This window comes from Glycine max, chromosome 12 (assembly GCF_000004515.6).
Source record: "Glycine max cultivar Williams 82 chromosome 12, Glycine_max_v4.0, whole genome shotgun sequence".
NCBI classification, from domain to species: Eukaryota; Viridiplantae; Streptophyta; class Magnoliopsida; order Fabales; family Fabaceae; genus Glycine; species Glycine max.
In genome coordinates, this window is record NC_038248.2 from 26,043,314 (window position 1) to 26,053,979 (window position 10,666).

The following is a 10,666-nucleotide window of genomic DNA, read 5'->3' on the forward strand; positions in this document are numbered from 1 at the left end:
CTCCATCATGGAAGCCATTTGCTCTTTCAAAGCCGACATGTCGGCTTTCATCTGTTCCTGTGTCTCCTCTTGATCACCCATCATTCTAGATTTGGATCTGGTGCGATAGGGATGCCTTGGGGTGCGTTTAGTTATGGAGTTTTTCCTAAAAAAACCAAACGTGAGGAGTAGGTACAAAAATGAATGCATGCTAGAGATAAAATGCAGGAGTGATTTGATTCGCACCGATCTTTGGAGTAAAAATATGGGATAAACTCATTTTATTCAGAAAGTTATAACTAGTCAAGATCTGAGTGACAATATAAGCTTCCTAGCGGTTTCTAATTATATGAGCCATTAAATCTATCATATGCTGACAATAGCCGAGAAGTCTGTGGATCTCCTCGGGGGCGGAGTAGGTGTCCACCATCGCTTTGGCCTTGGCTAGCAATTGGGGAAGTTCTTGACTCCTGTTCAAGGTAAGAGCAAATCGGTCCATCCACATTGTTGCCTCTTGATGTAACGAGTTGATCACCCTTCCTCTAGCCTCCTTTTCTGCGTACACTCAGACATACTCGTCCGCCACTTTATGCTCGTGGGCCGTGGCTAGATTTAGCTCTTCTTGGTATTTGCTAACGATAGCTAACATGTTGGTCTCTGTCTCGCATAACCGCTGAGACAGGTTTCTTTTGGAACTTCAGCAAACCTTCAACTCATCTTTCAAGATCAAACTGTCTACTCGTGATTGGTCCCTTTCCTCTCTTTGGAGCTTAAGCTCGCTGTTGCTGCCCCACATAGCCCCTCAGAACTTGTTTCGGCCGTGCTCTTCCCTACGAGCCCTCTTGGTCTCTTGTTCCATGGCTTTGGTGGTTGCTATATTTATATCTCTCAGTTCGCCATTCTCTTTTCGAATCTTCAAAGCTACTGATTTGAACCTTTCTTTGACTGTTTGGGCTTGCTCGAGTTCTACCCTAAGGGCGTGCACCTCTTCGTCTTCCTCCGGTGCCTCAACTTCCTCCCTTTTAGCGGTTCTCAAACTCGGGAGCCAATCCAAACCTTGCATGTGGGCTTTCAACCACTTACGGTAGCCACCGATAGGCCCATTGTTACTGCCCCTGATTCCTTTGTCCTTCTTTTGCAACACCTCCCATGCCTTGTGGACCTTCTGAAGTGTCTCCACGTTGGTCTTATTGAAACCTCGTGAAATGACAGGCACGAGCTCTTCCTCTAGTGGTGCCCCTCTCATAGGGTAGCCAAGCTGCCTTATAGCAAGAATGGGATTGTAACTGATGCAACCCCCTGTCCCTATCAAGGGAACATTCAGAAATCCTCCGCACGAAATAAGAACCCCGGTTCTTCCTTCTTTCCATCGAGGGAAAAAGTTGACAAACGCTCCTTCTTTGTTTGCTAAGAGTCGGTCCCAATTTGCCCCTCCTTTCTCTGTGCATGAACGGTGGCTTTCTAGCGGGCAAGCATGCCTCACCTCTTGGCGAAAAAGGTGCGAAACCAACCATACATAAAGAGCTGGAGTACAGCAAACAATCCTCATACTGCTCTTGTCACATCTTCGGTCAAAGGTGTCATATAGGTCGGCTAGCATAGCGACAACCGGGCATTCCTTGTGGTCATGATAGGCGAGAAAAGCGTCGATCGCTACTAGGTCCACCAACCCATCCACATTTGGGAAGAGGACTCCTCCGAAGATTGACAATGTGAGAATGTCTATGAACGGGGCCCATTCGTCTCTACCTGCCAAGATTCTTGCCTTTGCCTCCAAACATTTTCTCGGTATTCCAACCACCCCATTTTCAACTTGCTTTCTGTGGTCTAATTCTTGCGCCGAGATTTGAACTATCTTAGAAATTCTAGCTAAGGAGGGATAGAACCTTGAGAAGAGGTATGGTCTCCTTCCCCCTAGAGGACATCCTAGGATCTCTTCAAATTCTTCCACCATGGGTGATAGCTGGGAGTCCCCAAAGGTGAAGCATCTCAACGACTGATCATAATACTGGGCGAGGGAGGCAATGGCCTCTATGGAGACTTCTGCCATGGCTAGGTCCCAGATTTTATCATAAGCTTTGCGAAAAGCTTGCCGCTGGAGCTGACCCATCAACTGCCCTAGCTCCTTTAGACTGGTGATTCCTAGGCTCTTGACCTTGACTTGATAGAACCTCTTTTTAAGCGAAGGCGTTTGACTTGATCCCATGTTTTACTAAAGTGAAACAAAATCTAGTGCGAATCAAAATTCTGACATCTATCATGGGTGGAATGGATGAATGCATGAAGAAATGCATATGACACAGATGCAATTTATGAATACGGGAGCCCGGGAAATTGTCTCCTTCTTAGATACAACGTCTTGGGGTAGCACAGTGCCCAACGTATGTATTTAAGAAGGTGACACGGACCCTCCGTTGGTTTGCCAAAGAGAGGGGATCAAGACAGAACCCGTGCATGATGCATATGCGAAGGGCACAACACGAGGATGTACATAGCACGACAATATTCACAAACAAATATAAGCAAAAGGGTACATGACACTTATGCATGGCAGTGTGAAAAATGGAACGCAGCGTGTCTGCTCCGTGCCCCTATTCAAGGGACCTATATAGGAGGGAGTTAAAAAGGCTTTTAGTGATAATTCCCAAGGTGGTCATATCTCTCTTGATGGTCTCTAGAGGTATCATCCCCTTCGAATAACATATTGCAGCAGTAGGGACTACTAGCAACAATATGTTATCAAAGAGAAAAACTCTAGATGAGGGTTCACTGTAATCAAGCAAGTCGAAGACCTAGCATGATCACAGATTCACCTCCACTCCTTATGTTCCCACAAACCCGGGTATAGGGCCCTTTTTCAACTTGTGGCGTCCCTAAATTAATGACTGGTTTAATAGTAATAATTTAAATAACAAAAACCATGATAATTTTTTTTCTTCGTTTTCTTTTTCATTTCTTTCTCTTTTCACCATAGCTAGGTTTAGAAGGAAAATCCTCACTATAAAGTCCTGAATGGCCAGTTCACAACTCTACTCGGAGTCATTTCTTTCTTACCGCTCATAATTCTCTAAATTATTTTGCTGTTTCAAAAAGAAGAATATACCAGCCATTACTTTAGGTCGTCACGTGAAAATAAAAGGATAAAGTACAGTCGGTAAATTCTTTTACAAATAAAGTTGCTAATGCTTTCTTTTCAAATAACAAGATCGATCATAAATGCAATCATCATTTAAAGCTGTCCAAAATATGGGAGTTTTACAAAAGATATAGTGTCATCCAGAGCAAAGGTGTCCATAGTGGTGGCTTCAGCCACATGTATACAATCATCAAATGCCTATACATCAGGTCTACCCATACAAAAACAAAAGAGTAAACCTAACAGTTAGTCCTAGATACACCCACCCTCAAAATATACAAAACAAATCCAAAAAGCTGTCCACTAGGATGAAGAGCCTCCGCTGATCGCCATCTCCCTCGGGCCGCTATCCTCCGTAGAGTCTGCCTCAGATGCCGACACGACTTCCTCGGGAGAATCCACCTCAAGAAGTGGATCCTCATCACCCTCTAGAAAGTCAAGGGCATCCACAGCAGGCTCAGGAGGTAGCTCCTCCAGGTCCTCCTCAGGGTCTTCCTCGGATGACGTTACCTCGATCACTTGAACGGGCTCCACTAGACGATATGGTGTAGGCGTGGGTAGTATCCACTCCACAGTGCGCTGAAGCGTCCGTGCAGGTTCATCTGGATGCACCAAAGAAGTAGCCGTGAACCGAATGGTGCCCCGAAATCGGCACCTCGTGTTGCCTTCGAGGGTCTCCCAAGCTCCCTCTAGGCACTCCATCTCTACTCGATCACGGATTAGCTGCGCCGCCATCACGATCTACAAGAAAGAAGAGAAAGGGGTAGACTCTTTCACAAGAACCTAACTACGCTGCACACAATGCATCTCATAACCACTACATGACGTTTAAAGAAGTATCTTGAGGCTTTCCATCTCTGGTAATCGATTACACAACCTTGGTAATCGATTACCAGAGGCTAAACTTGAATTACACAACCTCAGGACATGAAATATGCAATAATACACTGTGTAATCGATTACACATGCCTGGTAATCGATTACCAGTGACCCATTCCTCTGTGTAATCGATTACACAGGCTGGTAATCGATTACCAGAGGCTCCCTAAGTTTCGTGACTTCGTTTTCAAGCCTGGTAATCGATTACACCCCTTGGTAATCGATTACCAGAGACCATCTTAGCCTCCTGTCCTCAATTTTAAGCCTTGTAATCGATTACTCACCCTTGGTAATCGATTACCAGAGGCCACAATCCACATATTACACAAAATTCACAGCTGGCCAGCCACCACAAGCCTCCTTGCTTTGTGGTCTTGTTTTCCTTTTATCTGTTGACTGCCAGGAGCTCGCCTGCTTAGGTACATCACAGGTTCTCACTGACCGACTATGCCCGGGTTGGGTCGGGATTGGTCAAGCTTGGTTTTGGGCAATAGCACCCCACCTGACGTCCCCAAGGTCTCCTGACCCCCGCGACATATCTCCAGGTACCACTCTGTGGTCAACAATAAAAGCAGGAAGTTTCACCCTTCAACACTTCCTCATCTCAAGCTTGTAGGATTATGGGGTACCCATCACATGTGGTACTAGGTGGCGGTCGGGCGATGGTGCACAACAAGTTTTTCCACATCCACAATGCGCGCATAAACCCACCATCCCCTGTTGCCCACCTCCAACTGAGCTCGCGTACTCCCACGTAGCCCATATCCTCGTTTCTCTCAACACCGGGTCCCCATCAATCCTCTCAAGCTTCCACAACATCCAAGCAAAACAACATTCAAACAGCACAAGCTATCACAGCCAAGCAAAACAGAGCAAAGGCAGAAAACTCTGCTCAACACATCAACCAAAATCACAGTTTTTCTCACGTAAAGACCACAGTAACAATTCTTTCGATCCAATTCGTTAACCGTTGGATCGACTCCAAAATTTTACTGGAAGTCTATAGTGTATAAGCCTGCATTTTGACCGTTGGGATATACTAGCAAACATCCAGAACTCATTCTGCACTAGACTTTCCACAGCCAACCACGCACAAGCATTTTTCTGCACTTGTGCAAAATTCTGCTGCACAATTTCACAGCAAAAATTCTGCATAAGTGCAGATTTCGAAAATCACCCTTCCTCTCATCCAATCTTGCCCAAATCAAATCCTACAAGTCCCAAATCATGTATCAAACATGTCTAAACCAAAGCCAAGCTTCAAACCACAGCAACACAAAATCTAGGTGTCCAAAACCCCTCAATTCAATGGGTTTTCTAGGTTTGAAAAGTGAAATTTAGAATGAGATAAATTTGAAACAAACTCTCACCTCACACAAGTCCATAACATCAATCTAAACTTGCTCAAACTGAATTTACACCTAAAATTCCACCAAATCAAAATTTGACTCCTCAACACCCAATTTTGCCCTAGAAATGGCTCTTGGTTCACTTTGGTCATTTGTTTTTCTCTCTAGCTCAGCCTAACCTTTCTCACATGTCCTAAATGACATCTCAAGCTATTATTAACTCACTTTAACCTCCATTTACCACAGAATTCAGACTTAGCCTTCCAACTCTCAAAGTCTCACTCTTTTTCCACTCATAACCTCACATTCTCACTTTCTAACCTTGGGTTAGTTCTACCCTTCATCTCTAACAGATTTCCAACAGCAATTTCAGCATATAAACATCACAAACATCATCACAAAAACCCTAAAACAGAATGGGTATGTCTAACTCATCCAAACATGGCGATTTCAACAAGTTTTCAGCAAATGCCTTCACAAATAATCATCACACAGCAGAAAACTAACAAAACCACCCATCATATCTCCCAAAACCCCATACCCACGAAATTTAAGAGAGAAAGAAGTCCACCCAAACCTGAAATTTCGAAGTTCCACTCGTAGCCACGCACTTCACGACCCCGAAAATGCTCTCCTTTCGCGATTTGGAGCAGAAATGATGGCCAAAGGTTGAAGCTTTGCTTGGAGCTTCAATGGAGAATGGAGGAGAAGGAAAAAGCAACGTGAGGAAGAGGGAGGGAGAGAGCTGTTCTGAAATTGGGCTGAGTGAAGAGAGAGAGGGTTGCTTTTTGGGTTTTAAAAGGCTTTTTTTTTTTTTTTCCTCTTTTCTTATTATTTTATTCAAGCTCTGCCACATGTCCCTATTTGATTGGAGCAAAAAGGGCCCACTTTCTCTTTTTGACTGTGACCCATACTCAGTCACAAAAGTGAGAAAAATCTGACCTTTGAAACGCTAAAATCCTGCCTCGGTTTGCGTGCCATTTCTCTGGTTCCAGTTTCTCGCGTTTCTCTGCGTCCGCCGGGGCCAGTTTTCGAAAGCAAGCAATATATATATCAAAACGCTCAGAATAAAACCCCGAGCGTGGTTTAGAGGTTGGTTTCGTTAAATTTTAAGTCGCACGCAAAACGATGATTTTTAAACTAATTAATTAAGAATTAACCCATAACCTCTCAGTTATGGATTTCTCTTCCTTAATTCGTCTAACCCGCGTATTTTGCCCCCACTATTCCTACTTCTACCAAGAACATATAGGCATAGACACTGAATAATACTTATATATAATCATTCAAAATACATCGTTTCCAAAAATTCCGGATAGAAATTTCCAGGATGTTACAATACTCCCACCCTTTTAGGAATTTCGTCCCCGAAATTAACTACTCTATGAACAAACTTGGGTACAATTCTCTCATCCTATCCTCCAACTCCCATGTAGAATCACCCTCATCGGTTCCCCACTGCACCTTCACCAATGCGATCTCCTTTCCTCTCAACGACTTTATTCTTCGGTCAGCGATCTTCTGAGGTTGTGCTCTATAGGTGAGGTTATCCTTCACCTGTACCTCGTCCACTGCAAGTATATGTGATGGATCTGGGTTGTACCGTCTCAGTTGAGAGACATGGAACACAGGATGCAAATTCGCTAAACTCGGAGGTAAGGCGATATGATAAGCTACAGGCCCAATCTTCTTCAAAATCTGATATGGACCTAGATACTTGGGTGTCAACTTCCTAGCTTTAAGAGCCCTTCCGACTCCGGTTAAGGGAGAAACCTTCAAAAACACATGTTCTCCTTCCTGAAAATCTAGTGGCTTCCTCCTTCTATCATAGTAGCTCTTCTGCCTATCCTGAGATGCTTTTATCTTCTCTCGAATCAACCTCACTTGTTCATTAATCTGTTGTAGCATTTCAGGTCCAAGAAGTACTACTTCTCCATCATCATACCAACAAATAGGAGTTTTGCACTTTCGTCCATATAGAGCTTCAAAAGGAGCCATACCAATACTGGCTTGGTAACTATTATTGTAAGTAAACTCAATCAATGGCAAACAATCCATCCAGCTACCTTGTTGCTCTATAATACACGCCCGAAGTAGATCCTCTAGAGTCTGAATGGTTCGTTCAGTCTGACCATCTGTTTGAGGATGATAAGCTGAACTAAGCTTCAGCTTTGTCCCCAAGGCCTCATGTAGACTCGTCCAAAATCGCGAAGTGAACCTTGGATCCCTGTCAGATACAATACTAGAAGGAATTCCATGCAACCTTACTACTTCCTTGATGTACAACTCCACCAGCTTTTCCATTCTATACTTCATATTCACCGGAATAAAATGAGCAGATTTGGTGAGTCGATCTACTATGACCCACACGGCATCATGCCCACGACTAGTCTTGGGTAAACTAGATACAAAATCCATAGATATGCTCTCCCATTTCCATTCCGGAATCTCCAATGGCTTCAATTCTCCCGATGGTCGCTGGTGCTCAACCTTAGCCTTTTGACATGTCAAACATCTTGCTACATATTCGGCTACATCTTTCTTCATGCCATGCCACCAAAAACTTCTCTTCAAATCTTGGTACATCTTAGTCATTCCTGGATGGAAACTAAGACGACTTTTATGTGCTTCCTCCAAAATCTGAACTTTCAAATCATCTAGAGATGGCACACATATCCTCCCCTTGAATCTAATCAACCCGGTTGTATCCTTCTCAAACTCCACACCCCTATCCCCCATTACATCTAACACCTTGCCTTGCAAAAACGGATCATCCCCTTGAGCCTCGCGTATGTGGTCTACAAATTCATTGGTAATCTGCAACGTTCCCACAAATAAGCTCTTGGGTCGCACCTCGATTGCTAGATTCAGATCTCGGAACTCCTCTATCAATCTCTGCTCCAAACTCATCATAGTCGCAACATGTAAAGATTTCCGGCTTAGCGCATCGGCTACTACATTAGCCTTTCCTGGATGGTAGGAAAGTCCAAAATCATAATCCTTGAGGAACTCCATCCATCTTCGTTGTCTCATATTGAGTTCCTTCTGATCGAACAAGTATTTGAGACTCTTGTGATCACTGAAAACTTCAAAACGAGTACCGTACAAATAATGCCTCCAAATCTTTAAGGCAAAGACCACCGCTGCTAGTTCCAAGTCATGAGTCGGATAGTTAACTTCATGAGGACGTAATTGACGCGAAGCATAAGCCACTACTCTTCCCTCTTGCATCAACACACATCCCAAGCCTTGCCCGCTTGCATCGCAATACACTTCAAATGTTCTCTTAGGGTCGGGCAAAATTAACACTGGAGCTGTCGTCAACCGCCTCTTCAACTCTTGGAAACTTTGATCACACTTCTCATTCCAGACAAACTTCTCATTCTTACGAGTCAACTTAGTTAGGGGCAATGCCAATTTAGAAAATCCTTCAATGAATTTTCTATAATAACCAGCTAACCCCAAGAAACTTCGAACCTCCGTTGGAGTTGTCGGTTGTTGCCACTCCATAACCGACTCCACCTTGTTTGGATCCACCGCAACCCCATCCTTAGAAATCACGTGCCCCAAGAACTGCACTTTCTCCAACCAAAAGTCACATTTTGACAATTTGGCGAACAACTTCCTATCCCTCAGGATATGCAACACAATCCTCAAGTGCTTCTCATGCTCCTCCTTATTCCTTGAATACACTAGGATATCATCAATAAACACAACCACAAATTGGTCCAAGTAATCATGGAATATACGGTTCATATAGTCCATGAAAATAGCCGGAGCATTAGTCACTCCAAATGGCATGACTAAATACTCGTAGTGCCCATACCGAGTCCGAAACGCAGTCTTTGGGATATCTTCCTTCTTAACTCGGATTTGATGATACCCCGATCGCAAATCTATCTTCGAAAACACCGTTGCTCCCCTCAATTGGTCAATCAAATCATCTATCCTTGGTAGCGGATATTTGTTCTTGATAGTGACCTTGTTTAACTGCCGGTAGTCTACACACATCCTCATACTTCCATCCTTCTTTTTAACCAACAAGACCGGTGCTCCCCATGGTGATGCACTTGGACGAACAAATTGTTTGCTCAAAAGATCCTGCACTTGTGCCTTCACCTCTGCTAGTTCTACCGGAGACATTCTATAAGGCGCAATCGACACTGGATTCGCCCCAGGCACCAAGTCAATAATGAATTCCACTTCTCTCTCAGGTGGCAATTCACAAATATCATCCGGGAAAACTTCTGGAAATTCTGACACCACCGGTATACAACTAACTTCAGCGTCCTCTTCCACATACATAGAGAACAACACCATGTAAGTTCGAACATCTTCCGTTTCTTCGTTGGCTGCATCCTCTTTCAAAGATTCACTTGGAACTACATCTCCACCAAACACTAGCATCTTCTCCTTACAGTCTAGAAAGATATGGTTAGTAGATAACCAATCCATCCCCAAGATCACATCTAGATGGGCTAAAGGTAGGCAAATCAAGTCCGCCATAAAAGATCGACCCTCAACAATTATGGGACACTTCAAACACACCCGAGAGGTGGTTACAGGCTCGCTCGTCGGAGTAGACACCACCATATCATATGGTAACTCCGTCGCACATAACCCCAACCTCTCCACACATGCATGAGATATGAAAGAATGCGTGGCACCTGAATCATAAAGTACATCTAGTAGTTTATCAGCAATCAAACACTTACCCCGTATCAAATCGTCGGAGGCAGCCGCTTCTGAACCACTCATAGCAAATACCCGAGAGGGTACTTTTGGTCTTCCACCACTAATGTTGTTGTTGCTAACATTACCGCTCCTTGTGGAATTAGTGGGTCCACGATTGACGGTGTTAGAATTGGCCGTCACTGTCGGCCTCCCGGTCACCCTACATTCTCGAGCATAATGACCCACCTTGCCACACACATAACAACGGTTCTCCTGTGTCTGCTGGAGCTGTGGGCAATTCCTCTTAAGATGTGGTCCTCCACACTGAAAGCATTGTACCCCAGTCCCCCTTGACTGGCTCATGTTGGAGGTACCCATAGGTTGCTTCCCCTTGTTGCTAGCATACGGCTTCATCCTCTTGTTACCATTTCCTCTAAAAGGATGGTTCCTCTGAGGTCCTCCAACTCCTCTAGCTTGCCTCTCCTTCATCTTATCTTCAAAAATCCTGCACTTTGTCACCAACTGATTAAAATCCGTAATCTGCATATAACTAACCGCCTGTTGGATCTCCAACCGAAGCCCATTCTCAAACTGAGCACATAAATCTTCCTCATTCCGAGCATCTTGGTATTGAGGCCAATACTGCAGA